The following is a 15,737-nucleotide window of genomic DNA, read 5'->3' as shown; positions in this document are numbered from 1 at the left end:
CGTTACCAGTATATCGAGAGGCGTTCGTTCTTAGCTGACTATTGAAACGTAGGAGCTGTGTCCCACGCCGAGTTGCAACGTGATCTGGTACGGATGCATGACCGAAAGCCTTCAGTTAAACAAGTCCACTTAAACAACGTGGTCAGCATCCAATGTCGAACACTTAGAAAGCTATTGATTTTGGGGAATTATTTACCGCTACAGATCACTCCCCCCCCAGTGAGGTAGTGATGCCCCTAAGACGTGACCAGCCAGAAGTTTAAACCCAACGAGTTTGTCGTTGGTAAACACTCTTCTGATAGCTTGCTTCGTTTAGCAGCATCTGGTCGTCTTTCCTTAAATTAAGGGACCATGAGGTACAACATAACAATAAAGAAATAAAATACAATGAAAATTTCGGTTCCTTGGGAACTTCGTCGTTCTTCTCCAGCCGTCCTGGAAAAGAGAAAAAATAGAACGTGTGAGTGCATGTCAAAAATACACTCATACTTGCGTAAGGACACAAGATGAGCGGGAAAAAAAATAAATAAACTAATACACTTGCAAACAGCGTAAAAGCGATCGGAAAAAAAAGGTTTTTTGTTTGGTTTTTTTATATATAAAAAGATATAAATACGCTCAAAAAAATTAAAATGTTTTATTTTTTGTTTTTTTTAAAAATAAAAAAATGAGCATATTAAAAAAATTATTTTTAAAATAAACAATGAAAAGGGAATTCGATATAAAGTTTGTGTCCTACGTGCAATATTCGTTAAGATGTTCTGGAAATCTTACTCTTCTTCCAGAACGCGTTGTTTTAGGTCTATCTATCGACGTTGACTAAGTATCAAGTTATGTGTCGGCTGTCGTGTAGGGTACTACGAGTGTAAGAGCCGTGTCGTACGATTGTACCGAAGGAAATTCGACGTAGCTAGGGTTTCCTTCTAAGTACGCTGCTTTTAAGCGATCGATACTGATGCTATCGTTCGTGCCGTTCTTATCGACTACATAGTACTTGGGTTCACGTTGAAGAACATTGAAGGGTCCTTCGTATGCTGATTCCAGAGGTCGTCGATGTGAGTCTCGACGAACGAACACGTGTGTACTATGTCGTAAGTCAGGTTGAACGAAAACATCAGTTGATTGAGGTCGAGTGTGAGCAGGTTTAACTGAACGCATAGCGTTTGTAAGCCTACTCGTGTAAGAGTTTAGATTCATGTTCAATGAAGAAGCTGAAGGATCCACGAATTCTCCTGGGAGTCGGAGTGTCGTTCCGTAAACGAGTTGAGATGCAGTGTATCCAATGTCAGCTTTCACTGCATTGCGGATACCTAGCAAGACGAGTGGAAGAGCGTCTGTCCACTGTGAAACGTTTGCAGCTGATAATGAAGCTTTAAGTTGTCTATGGAAACGTTCTACCAACCCGTTCGCTTGTGAGTGGTATGCTGTCGTTCGGAAGCGCGTGACTCCTAATAGTGAGGTCAGATAACCGAAAAGTCCAGATTCGAACTGGCGTCCATGGTCAGTAGTGATCGTGGAGGGGCAGCCGAAATTTGCTACCCATAGTTCGACGAAAGCGCGAGCCACTGTTTCAGCAGTAATGTCCTTAATCGGTACTGCTTCTAGCAATCGGGTGAAACGGTCTACGCATGTGAAGAGATATGAGTATCCGTTTGAATCGGGTAAGGGTCCTACCAAATCTAGATGGACTTCGTCGAAACGAGCGTCAGGGGTTTTGAAGGAGCTTAAGGGACCTTTGTTGTGTCTTATGACCTTAGATTTCTGACAGCTTACACAGGAGCGTGCCCACTCCCTCACATCTTTATTCATGCCAGGCCAGCAAAAGCGTTCGGCTATAAGTTTGACTGTTGCACGGGCACCTGGGTGAGAAAGATTGTGCAACGTATTGAAGACGTTGCGTCGATAATGTTTTGGTACTATTGGACGATCCCTACCTGTAGATGTGTCTCAAAGTAAGGTTTCCTTACCTGTTCCCATCTGCTTAATACTTAGTTTAAGAGTGGTCGAGGATTACTCATGCTGAAGATCAATGTCTTCTTTTTGAGGCTGAGCGAGTTTAAGAAGGTCGATTCCTTGGAAACTGTTCAAGGAACTTATTCGAGACAAGGCGTCTGCGACTACATTGTTAGCTCCAGAAATGTGTTGTATGTCTGAAGTAAACTGCGAAATGTAGTCGAGTTGTCGAGACTCTCGCGGTGAGTACTTGTCTGAAGATGAACTTAAAGAGAAGGTAAGAGGTTTGTGATCGGTAAAAAGTGTGAATTCTCTTCCTTCGATGGAATGTTGGAAATGCCGTACAGCACAATACATAGCTAGGAGTTCTCTACTGAACGTGCTGTACCTAGATTCCGCATCTAGCAACCGTCTGGAGAAAAATCCTAAAGGTTGCCATGAGTTGTTAACCCATTGTTGTAAGACTCCTCCGATTGCTGAGTTGGATGCGTCTACGGCGATACTAATGGGCGCTTGAGTGTCCTGATGAGCAAGCAGGGTTGCCTGAGCGATGTGTTCCTTAACTGTGGAGAATGCTTTTCGAGCGGTGTCGTCTAGACTAGCTGATTTTGCATTTCCATGGAGCTGGTCGGTTAATGGTTTCATAAGAGATGCGCATTTAGGTATGAACCGTCTGTAGAAACTTACAAGTCCGTTAAAATTTCGCAACTGCTTGATCGTGGTTGGTTCTGGGTAATCCAAAATGGCCGCCACTTTGCTTCTAAGGGGTCGGATGCCTTGGGCATCGATAGTGTGTCCTGAGAAGTTGGTTCCGATTTGGCATTTCTGAATGTTTACAGTAATGCCATGCCTTTGGAGTCGATCGAAAACAATGTCCAGATGCTGGAGATGTAATTCTCTGTCCGGACTTGCTGTTAGACAGTCATCAACATACGCATGTACGAAGTTGAGACCTCGGAATACGTCGTCAATGAACCTTTGGAAAATTTGAGCCGCATTTCTTAAACCAAAAGGCATTCGCAAGAACTCGTAAAGACCGAAAGGAGTGATGATGGCGGTTTTAGGAATGTCGTCGGTTGCCATCGGTATTTAGTTATAAGCCTTAACTAAGTCGATTTTCGAAAAGACAGTTGTACCTTTCAAGGTAGCTGTCAAATCGTGAATATGAGGCAACGGGTAACGATCGGGAATGGTTTTAGCATTCAGACGCCGATAATCACCAGTTGGCCGCCAATCATTGCTGTCCTTTTTAGGGACCATGTGCAATGGGGATGACCATGGACTATTTGATGGTCGAATTATCCCTAAGTCTATCATATGGTCGAATTCGTTTTTGGCTAACCTAAGCTTTTCGGGAGCGAGTCGGCGTGCTTTCGAGAATACAGGTGGTCCTGTAGTCGAGATGTGATATGTAACATTGCTGATTACACAAGGCAATTTCGGTTGCGGTTGGTATATCCCGGAGTGTTTGTCGAGTAATGGTTGATATAAGGGGTCTATGGTGTGCTTAAATGTGACTGGGGATAATCTGCAACCAGAAAAAGGAGTTACGCAAACAGATAACTTAATGTTTCCGTCTATTAACTTTCTTGAGCGAGTGTCGATTAGTAGATTGTAGTATTGTAACAGGTCTATACCAATGATTGGCATAGAAACATCTGCAACAACAAAAACCCAGTGTATGGGTTTGCGTAAACCCACGTTAAGGTAGACGTACCTTTTACCGTAATGCAATACGAGGCCGACCCGTGGACGGGCTTGAGCAAGCTCACAGCACCCGTCCGGAGGTGAAAAATACAGGTGATTTCATTGGTCTCAGTTTAGAGACCGTTGCAGAAATTACACTGCAAAGAACAGATACTACACATGATCTTAGCTCAGAGAGCCGAGAAGCTAGTGGAGTGGCCGAGTGGTCTAAGGCGCTGGTTTAAGGCCCTTTTACCGTGAGTAGCGATCGGCTTTCCGTTTGCCGCCTGTAAACTTAAAACAGACTCGCGAAGTCTGTCGTCGGGATTTGCTGGAAGAACGCTTACTTTTACGCCGGCGTCAACGAGGTAGCGAACTTTCGTAGTCACATCCGTGACGTATAACAGACGGCTGTGTTCGCCGGCTACGGTTGCCGTTAACACGTTCCGGCTTGAGAGTTTCCCGAAGTCTTATTCGTGTCAGTCGCCTTAGACTTCGGGTAACTGCAGGGCTTCCTGCAATTTCTAGAGGATTTACCGTACTGGTTGTGATACCAGCACCAGTCGGGGTTGTCTGTCTCGTGGTCGAGAGACAGATCGCTTACGTGAAACGCTCCTACGTGGGGATTTTGGCCGACTACGGTCATTACGAAAGCGAAGATAGCGTGTCAGTGTATGACATAGTTCGGTAATGTCATTCGGGGTCGTTTGAGGTGTTTCTTTGACTGAAAAGACCTCGGCCTTACTAGATTTTGTGATTTCTAAGATTCGGTCGGAAGATGCAGCCAGCTCGTCTACGGCGTTGTTTTGAAATGAGGCGAGAACTGCTTGCACCTGTTGAGGAAGTTTAGACAAGAAGAGTTGTCTGAATAGACCATCGTCGAAAGTTCTTTGGCCGATAACTTCTCTCATTCTTAGCAACATGACTGTCGCAGAACCGTGTTGCAGGTCGATATTGTTAAGGAGTTGGTCTAACCGTCGTCGATCAGTTAGGTCTCCGCGTTTTAAAATAGACCGTTTAAGAGTTTCGTAAGGTTCCGGTACATCACTAGTAAACATACTAGGTGTTACGTACCTGTTAAATTCGCGCGGTAACGCCTTAACTACCGCGAGTAATCGTGTGCGCGAGTCCGTGATTTCGTGCATGCAAAAATCAGCTTCTGCGTAGCAGAACCAGGACTCGATATTGTCGGGCCAAAATGGTGTTAAATGAATCGAAGTTGGGGGAATAGATTTTAACTTAAAAACCTTAGGTGAGTGTTCTGTCATAGTAATATAGATAACGAAAAATGTCTAATTAAAATATATCCGGTAAAAACTCGCGAAAAAAAAGCATATCACAATATATAAAATTTAAATAAAGAATAACAACGAATAATAATATTCCAAAGAGGAACGGACTCACAGTTTATTGGCTTGGTGTACCAGATCACGTAAGGCTCACCACTGAGGATACGACTGGTTATTCTAACTTTACAATTAGCTACCAGTAGCACCTTCTATAATCGAAACCCTTTTGGCCAAACAGAAATCAGAAGTCAAACGAGAAGAGGTAGGAAAGATATATTTGATACGTTACCAGTATATCGAGAGGCGTTCGTTCTTAGCTGACTATTGAAACGTAGGAGCTGCGTCCCACGCCGAGTTGCAATGTGATCTGGTACGGATGCATGACCGAAAGCCTTCAGTTAAACAAGTCCACTTAAACAACGTGGTCAGCATCCAATGTCGAACACTTAGAAAGCTATTGATTTTGGGGAATTATTTACAGTTACAATATCTATGTAGACCTCGTTGGTTTTACTGGACATAACGTAGTTCAAAGCACTCAGTCAAACCTCCGCACATGGTCATTGGGCACTTGATGATTCACATCCCTCTCAACAATAGATCAGCTTGGATATTAGAATTCCTCACTTGCAGGCCATCTTACAAATACGTCCTCGAACGCCCTAACTCTTGACTTTTGGCCTGACTGACCTCGTGATGCTTGATTATAAAGGCATTGTGCACAATAATAACAATAATAATAGCATTGTTGAACCCAAAGTGGATGTGGCGACGTTAGTGGTGAACTCATCATGATCTGTTACACCAAATGAGAGGATGCGAGTCTGTTCTCCATTGTAGTATTATATGCATGTATATTTGCATACTATAATATTGCGATTATGTCCTCAATTTTTTCTGCGTATATAAAAATTATAACTTTCTTATGTTTGGACTCACACCTGAACTGTCATAAATCAAGAATCCTACACCCCGCCTTGTAATTCATCCCATTCAGGCTTTATAACTATGAAATCTGGTTCCACTATGCAGAGGATGACTTTCTTGAGCAGGGAGTAACAGACTGAACTGCCCATTTCCTTGCTGTAGCGAAGGCATAACCATGCGAGTCCTACGGGTAGGCAATACCCAGTTTATTTACTTGTGATGTTTCTGAATCTCGTATCGCTTATAGTGTCCGTCCTTAAACATAGAGGCCCAGCTGACCAATGATGGACAGACCCGTTATCCTTTATTAGTGAATTGCAACATGGTTTGGGAACAGAAATGTTGCTATGTACATAAAATCCAAACTACGTTTGAATGAAGAATAACTGTCCGTGGATGTAAAGACACACGTGCACCGCAATCGAAATCAGAACAAAGTGATTGGGTGACAACGGTTCTAAACAAATATTACCACTCAGTTATTCAACCAACAATTGTTCCCAGAGTAATCATTTGAACACACCAAAATGTAAGTGTTATTCTATCCTTTCTGGATAGATCAAGTAAAAATTCTGTTTGAGAGGTTGCTCTATAACACAAAGTGTTTCAAATTCTGGGAAAGTGCTCCAATTTACAACCAAAATGCACGATCTCAGTCAAATCAGACAGCACAATCAAAGAGGGAACAATCAATATGGCAGCCGCCAGAATAATATCAATTAAAACAAATTAGATACAGTTCAAGAAGAAACATAGAAACCCAGTGAAAGCAGCAGTAAAAATTGAGAAAACTATTATGAAATGAAACATCACAGTCCCAATTGGCATCACTAAAGATTAACAATATGTGCAAATGAAGAGACCACTAAGAAGAAGTTGCAAACGTGTACATGGAGGGATTTTCACCTTCAAAATGGATCTTACAATGTGTTAGAGAAGGCATTGGACCTGGAGCTTTAATAAAAAGCTGTTTTAGACAAAAATTTCTATTTAGGCTTCCCTGATCGGAGCAAGCTGTCATCGTTTCAGTTCAAAGTATTGCTGCAAATTCTCTGACTATTTTGTCAATCATATTCTGCAGATCAAACATCGTCATCGAGCCTTAATTTGTCAAAGAGAAGTCTCAGTCGGCAGAGAAAGAAACCATAGATATATGTTTATCTAAACGTTTTATCACATTTCAGCAAACGACGAGTAACTCCTCGAAGTAGCTTATTAGGCACAAGTTCTGTTTCTAGACCAAAAGAAACAGATAACCCTTATCGGCGTTTGTACCACAGTACTCATAGTAAAAGCTTAAGAGATTGTAGGAAAACCCGCAGTCTCCTCAACCTCTGACATTCCGCCACAACTAACAAAGATTTACGAAACTATTTATGTTGTATATTTATTCACCACTACAGAAAGAATTATCGTAGTAACTTTTCTATGTGGAACATCTATGAGTAGGGCTCATCCAATCATGGCGAAACATTTTCGATGGATTGCCTCTAATGAGTTCCATGAACTTTCGAAAATTGAGCTCATAATTGACCAATTTTGTTGGCTGACATGAATGAAGGCGTGAGAGAATGGACACTCTTGCGTGTATGCTGCCAGAAATGTATGGTTATTAGACATAAACAGATCTTCCTCTGGGCATGAATTTCATTTCGATCAAGTTCATCTTGATTTGGTAGGATATTCATCAGTTTCAGATAGATTCTCTTATGCAGTCACGTGCATTGATTGTTTCACATGATAACCAGAAGTAGTACTTATCATAAAGATTACTTCTGACGAATTGGTCAGAGCCGCCGTAGTAAAGCAGTTTCGCAAACAGTTTAAAGCTTCCTCTTTGGCTGCGAAAAATACCACAATAAGCCTTTGCTCATTCAAACTTTCCAGCATAACTTCCTAATTAGTTAATTAATAACACCTGTTACCCCTAGTTGAGAAGCATAGGACGCTCACCAGCATTCTCCATCCAATTCTGTCATGAGCAATCCTTTCCAGTTCTTTCCAGTTAACATTCACCCTTTTCATATCTACTTCTATTTCACGGTGTAATGTGTTCTTTGGCCTTCCTCTTCCCTTCAGGATTCAAAGTTAGGGCTTGCCTCGTGATGCAGTTAGGTGATTTCCTTAATGTGTGTCCTGTGCACTTCCAACGTCTTTTCCTAATTTCCTCTTCAGTTGGAAGCTAGTTTAGTCTCTCCGATAGTAGTATCTGACCTACGGACATTGAGTATCTTACGTAGACAATTGTTTAAAAATACTTATACCATTTTGATGATGGTTGTGGTAGTCCTCACGTTTTAGCTCCGTACAATAGAACTGTTTTGACGTTCACATTGAAGACTGTGACTTTGGTGTTGGTTGACAGACAGTTGTTTGAAGTTGCATATGTTTTTCATCTGTAGAAAAGCCGCTCTTTCTTTACCAATCCTCACATTTACGTGTACATCAGATCCTCCACTTTCATCAATGATACTATCCAAGTATGTGAACGGGTAGTGACCATCTTTTCTCGACGAGAACGCGATTGGTATAGTAGAAACAATTATTATTATAACCAATTGTACCAGTGATTGTTTTAATGTACTCGTTTTTGTTTGACTGTATCAAAATCACCTTTTCGTTCGGCTGCCCATCTTGTTCGTTCGAACTTTCTTGTGCTCTGCCTTTTTGCATGTACTCGTTGGCACGTCTCGGTATTCTTTCAATACACGAGATCACCAATAAATATATTTTATTTGGACCAGCTATAGCCTTTTGGTTTACCAGCTATCAAAGGGACCAAGCCGTTTTCGGGCGCGTAATCTTACTGTAGTGGTGATCATAGTCAAACGAGACTCGACGCCATCTACAAACGTTTCCATCTCTTTCAGAGTTTTTCCATCAAGTGTGATTGGGTTGGTGTTCTCCATATTGCATTTGGAGATCTTACTTTTTTCCTTTATGTATGTTGAGACCTACTGATGCAGAGGCTTCCGCTACAGTGGTTGTCTTTACGTTAGACATTAGTTCACTATCTTTCTCATTTCAGTAATTTTATCTTGACTCTGTGTGTTTTAATCCACTCATTTTGTAGTCTGTCCATGTTGGTATGTGTCTAATCTCGATTTTGCAAGGTGATGGTTGTCTCCTGTACTATGAAGTTAACATTTTTCGAAAAAGCCACAACTGGCTTGAAGATTTATGATTTGCGAAAATATACTGAGGATAAATTTAACTACTTACATTTTCAAAGTAGCAAAACGTATATACTTAAATAAGAACAAAGCACGTTTCGTTATATTTGGAATTCGTCAGCTAGACGTACCTGAATCCCAGAATTTACGTTAACAATACAGGCTTTGAGTCCTGGAGTAAATGATAACTGATGTACACTACATGATCCACAAATAACACTTCATGGAGGACACGAAGAGGAATCTAAAAAGAATACTCACGTCAAAACGTTCGAAATCTTGACAACAGCCATAGAGGTATGAAATCTAATGGACCATCTCTACCTCGATTCCACGGTAGGCCGAAAATACACATAACTAACATTCCACTACATCCAACTATAGCACTTCTCAGAACCCCAACACACAATTTGTCAAGAGAAATTTCACGAATATTGGATTATTTAGTGGATTCATCCAACCACTTCACCGAATCCCCCCATACAATTCCTAGATCAGATTAAAGATATCTAAATCAAAAACGACGAACTGGTGATATCCTTCGATGTAACAGCCCGATTGAACCAAGCTTAGCAAAGGAAACTCTATTCCTGCTTCTTACCAACGACACAAATCCGTTTCAGAGGCAAAGTTTACTAAAAGTGATCGATTAATACTTAACAACGTATTTTCAATTCAACAACAAAATCTACGAACAAAGGAAAAGAACACCGATGGGATCATCAATATCAGGACTTATCGCAGAAACAGTGATGCAGAGACTGGAAGCCTCGATATTACCAGTGATCAAACCAAAAATTGTATTCATTATGTGGACGACGCATTCGTTATCGTCAAAAAGGACGAGCTTGAAAATACCTACAAGGTGATCAACAACGTCTTCAATGACATGAAGTTCACGATGGAACAAAAATTGAACCACGCACTACCATTCTTGATCACCAGAACGGACACAGAAAAACTGGAGACTCAACTATATGGGAAGACGACCCACACCGACCCAAGAACTCACAAAAGTAACTGCGTACGAACATTGTTCAAGAGGGCAAGGATACACTGCAACACACTTGCAGCACGAAAAAATGAAGAAAAATACCTGAAGACCATCTTTCAAAAGAACGGATACCCAATCAACTTCACCAGAAAATACCAGCCGCACGCACCATCAGAAACAAAGTACAGAAACCAGCAAATGGATCACCCTACCACATATGAAAGGCATATCAAAAACCACAACGAGAATGTTGAAACCTTTCGGGATAGGTGTTGTACACAAACTGACAAAATCACTACAATCAATCCTATGCAAACCAGAGGATGAAGTGGTAAAAGAAGAAAAACCAAACATCACCTTCAAAATAAATGGTCTCATCTACGAAAAACAATACATCGGATGAAGCGGACGTCCTCTTCGTCTTCGCCTAATTCAAATAGTGGTCAAACCCCATGACATGTCTTCGCTTATATCAATGAATGTGGACAATTGTGCATACACATTCGACTGGGGAAGTGTTCATAACTTGGATAGACAAAATACTAAATGCCCCATGGAATTTTTAGAAGCTTAGCACTCAGGTCAATGAGCAATCAACAAGCACATTGAAATCGATCCAATTCACCAACCACTCATGAAAATTATGGACAAACATGGAACCAAAAATCAAACAAATGAGAGACACAACCAAAACAAAGGAGTAAACAATGATAGGTTTAAGGTCGACAAGAGCCAATCAACATCGAGATCTATAGGAGAATCTGTGAATCACATGTGGAGAAATTCGAACACTTCACTTCCACATGAAGTTTGTGCTGATGATGTCGTTCAGAAGAACGATGAAAGCTCCACGACCGAACCATCCAGCTCAGAGAACAAGACTCCATCAAAATCACCCACCTGAGCTATAAATCTCCACGAGTCCACTTCTCTTCGTTTGATGATTTAATGGTGCCCAACAAATGATGATCCTAGTTTATTGCTTTCGGTTCACATTTAAGATGACGGTAAACTCTTCATTAGTGGTTCTGCTTTTTTATGGATTTATGTGCATTTATTATCCTTGAGTTCAATACATCAGAGTTTTTACTTTATTTTTACGACTACGTTTTTTAGTGTGAATATCTTAGTTCGCTCAACTCTTCCTTCGGTTCGATTGTTCTGCTTGTTTTTCTGGCCTTGTGCACTACGACTTTTTTGCCCGGATCGAAATCGTTTGATGTATCTTACTCCAATCTGCCTTCATCTTCGAATTTTATTATCAATTTACGCAGTTATCTTTTAGATGCTGTCTAAAATGTAATGTGAACTGATACATTTTTAGGCTTGATTCATTTAACTAGAAATTTAAAAATAACTTTTGTCAATTATACCATTCAAGTTTCTTTTAAGTCATATACTTCTAAACCATCACATAAATATCACACTACAGAATTTGAAGGGCAGAATGATGTATCAAAAGTAAGTGAAACTATTTTTCATCAGGTCATTAGTCATTATGAAAAATACCTAATCTTCAATGATTTCTGATTACATCAAGCATATATATGAAATATTACCTACATAAAACCATATTCTTCATTTATTTCTATGTATCTTTATAAACAAAAACAATTAATATAAAGGGAATTCGGAACAAACATCAAAACAAAGAATTTAGCAAATTAGTCTTTAAAGAAAAGAATACTAGTAATTATTATACAACAACATTGGTGAATGCACACAAGAACAACTGTTTTTTGTTTCGTTTACGATGTAGCTATTGAAAGTAAAAATACTGCTAATGCTTCTAATGTCTTGGTTGGTGTTCACATTAGAGATGAATCAATACGATAACTTTTGGTTCTGTAAGTTGTGTACTATCAAATTTGAAAAAGTGTTTTGTTTTTAAATCAATGATTTGTTACTTACCTTTAAGATCAATTACATGGAAAACAAATCTTAATAAATGAAATGAATATTTATTAAGGATTATTTATACTTGCGTACTTTCATAAAAGCTGGAATTATAGTCAGAATCGAGCATCACACACCATTATAAATCAGCTGATTAAAAATATTGATCTCAATAATGTTTGATAAGATTCTTAAAAAATATAGTGAGATGTGACATATCTCAAAGTTGTATTTCCTTTAATGTTTTTGTAGCGGAATGTCTTGTAAAATTATTTATTTAACGAAGGTAACCTGTTGTGCCGCTTAAGAAGAATTAGAAACAATGAAGTAGTTGATATTAAAATGATTGTAGTTGTCTTCTTTACTGTTAGTGATAAATTTTGAAAGTATGTCTATAGATGTCAAACAATTAGTGATTGCTTTAAGTGCTGTTAAAATATAAACTCAATATATTCAGGTGTTCACCTTTGTATCGCCCAAATATATAATGATTTAGAATCTTATGAAACAAATTATTTATGGCTGTAATCACGATCGAAATTGAATCCAAACTAGTTATGTCGAGATTACTAAAGCACATTGTTATTAAAGCGATAATTACTGAATAAATTATTTGCTTTAATTTTCGTCTTAAAACGTTTTGGGGAGCACATAAGGAAAAGGTGTAAAAAAACTGTCTATCTATGCTGGAGTTGGTGTATATTAATAACTTAAACTACAGTTGTTTTAATTTTTATCCAAAAAATTTTCTTTCCAATGATATCATCCACTCAAGCTATACTATTATATTTATAGTTGATCAGCAAGTAAAGTAGTCTATTGAAAAAGAGGAGAGTTATATAATTTCAAGTGTTAAAGGAGGGTTGCGTAATGAACAAGAATCTAAGAAAAGATAATAAGATGAAACCAAATGTGTGGAAGATAACTGTCCATTTAATGAGTATGAAAGAAGTGAAGAATAAACATAAAAGTAAATGTGATGATAATGAATAATTAAAAGTAAACATTTTCTTTACTGAATTATCTCCATTTGTGAATTATTCATTAACTGGAATTTGCAGAAATTCTACAAACTGAAGTGGTTCCATACTTAAAAATATTAGGTCACAGTTTATAACCGACCACAGTAAAGCTTATAAATTCAGTGAACACGTCGACCTAACATTGTAATAGAGTATTAGTTTTCGACTGTTAACACTTCGCTATACATAAGTAATAAATACTTTAATTAACATAAATATTAAAATAGGATTAACACTACACTACACTACCACCTTTTAGCACTACAATGATTTACTATTTGCTACTGCCTAATTACTTATTTTATTGCTTATTATCCTAAGAAAAATAATTTATCATCAAACTTGGATGTGTTTATTATAATTACCTGTATTTTTGTTGTGACTGAGTTTGATATGAGATTTGCTGCAACGTTTATGTGTAGTCTTCTTCAAACATGTAATCTTTTTATGGTATGAACTGAATTTCGACATTTCAGAATAACGGTTCTAGATAATTATGGTGGTTAATAAATAACAAGGTTAGCAACTACAGCAAACAGTGATTTAAATGTAAAGTGGTTCGATGACATATTCTGTTACGGATAGAAGTAATCCTAGGGATCTACTGTATCATACATAGTGGTTAGCGCACGAGTTTAATTTAAAGGAGGCTAGAGTCATTCAGGTCCATACATTGCATTCCATTAGTCAGCTAATAGCTGTACTCAAGAAAAGTTCCGGCATCTATGTTATATTCTACTGTGTACGATACAGTCTAGATCGAACAGTGTTATATTAATAAATTCACTTCTTACTCTATTTTCGATTTTCACATTGTTCTTATTTCACTGGCCGGATACTATCAGCAACAGCCTGCTGTGGGAGAGGAAAAACCAGCTTCCAGCTGAAGAGGAAATTAGGAAAAGACGTTGGAAGTCGATAAGATACATATTGAAGAAATCACCAAACTGCATCACGAGGCAAGTCCTAACTTTGAATCCTGAAGGGAAGAGGAAGGCCAAAGAACACATTACACCGTGAAATAGAAGTAGATATGAAAAGGATGAATGTTAACTGGAAAGAACTGGAAAGGATTGCCCAAGACAGGGTTGGATGGAGAATGCTGGTGAGCGTCTTATGCTTCTCCACTAAGGGTAACAGGAGTAAGTAAGTAATATTTCATATGTTTCATCCTCTGGCCATAGCTGTACTACTTGAAATAATTTTCCTACTTTTGGTTTTATACCAGTAGTTGTTTTGTTATTTGCATTTCTAATTGCGCTTATGGGAATCTTCTTCATGTAAACCGATAAGTATTTGTTCTAGACTCTCTCTTGGTTGTTTCTGTGTGCCAGAAATATCAAACATCCTTGCAAGTAAAGCTACCTTGTATCTATACTTTTTACACAATATATTCCAATTCGTTTTACAGCATATGACACTGTGGCCACAGAGACATTTGTACATTCATATCAATATCCTTTTATCAGCAACAAGTTACTGTGGGAGACAACAAACCAGATTCCAGTGGAGGAAGAAATCAGGAAGAAGCGCTGGAAGTGGATAAGACACACATTGAGGAGATCACCCACAAGACAAGCCCTCACATGGAATCCTGAAGGCCAAAGGAGAAGAGGAAGACCAAAGAACACATACCGAGAAATGGAGACAGACATGAGAAGAATAAACAAAAACTGGATAGAACTAGAAAGGAAGGCCCAGGACAGAGTGGGTTGGAGAATGCTGGTCGGCGGCCTATGCTCCATTGGGAGTAACAAGCAAAAGTAAGTAATAAATATCTTTTAGTCTTTATAAGCATACTAATTCTTTAAATATATGTTAACATTTTTAATGTTTTAATTGCTTCTGTGGATAAGAGTGAGGAACCCTTCCTTGAACTACACTTTAGAAGACCATTATAGCCGACCTCGTTACTGGACAAAAGTCGGCAAAAATAATGGCTGTTAGCTCTCTACTTATGTTCATTTGCGTTCTAATTAAGAAGAAAACACTAGTCAAATTCAACTCGAAATAAGTTATTCACACCGGGAAATCTAGAGTATTATAGGTCACAGTATACATTTATTTTCACGAAAAATAGAACTTTTAGTCTAATAGATATCAATATACACTGAAGATACGATAAACAAGAACAAACAAAATAATTACCTATATTTATTCATTAAAATTATGAATAAAAATGGTTAACAGAATACAGCAAAATTATCATTATCAACATTTACATAAGTATATGAACTAAATTTTGTGTGAATAATAGTTTTTCTTTTTGATCTGCATCTATGATAGACAATCATTTTGACACAAACATGTCGTGGTAAAGAATACAAATAATAGTCAATAAAATGAAAATAAACAAAATAAATATTATTCATATTGTAGTTAACTGTGAAAGAAGGTCAAGTGAAGTTAGAGGATAATGAAACCATAAAAATAAACACTGCCATAGCAAAAACATATACATATAGTGCCTATAAACTATATTAATGTAACTTATCAATGTTAAATGCTTTGATTTAAGAATCTGAAAACAGAACTCTTAATTCAATGTGATAAAGTTTATCTATTACTTTCTGATAGTTTCAAAGGAGTTGAGTTTTAAAACTATCAGATATAAGTATTGTGTGAAACCTATCTATCAGCCTAGACTATTAAATAATTTATTAGTGTAAATAAATAGTTTAGTAAATAAACGTTTTTAACATGTATTGCGACAAGAAAATAGAGCCAAATGAAGCTTAAGATGAGATTCAGAATTATAAATAACCCTGGATAGTCAAAATTAGCAGATAGAACATAT

Source organism: Schistosoma mansoni, chromosome 1 (genome assembly GCF_000237925.1).
Source record: "Schistosoma mansoni strain Puerto Rico chromosome 1, complete genome".
Taxonomy (NCBI): Eukaryota; Metazoa; Platyhelminthes; class Trematoda; order Strigeidida; family Schistosomatidae; genus Schistosoma; species Schistosoma mansoni.
This window is presented reverse-complemented; position numbering follows the sequence as displayed.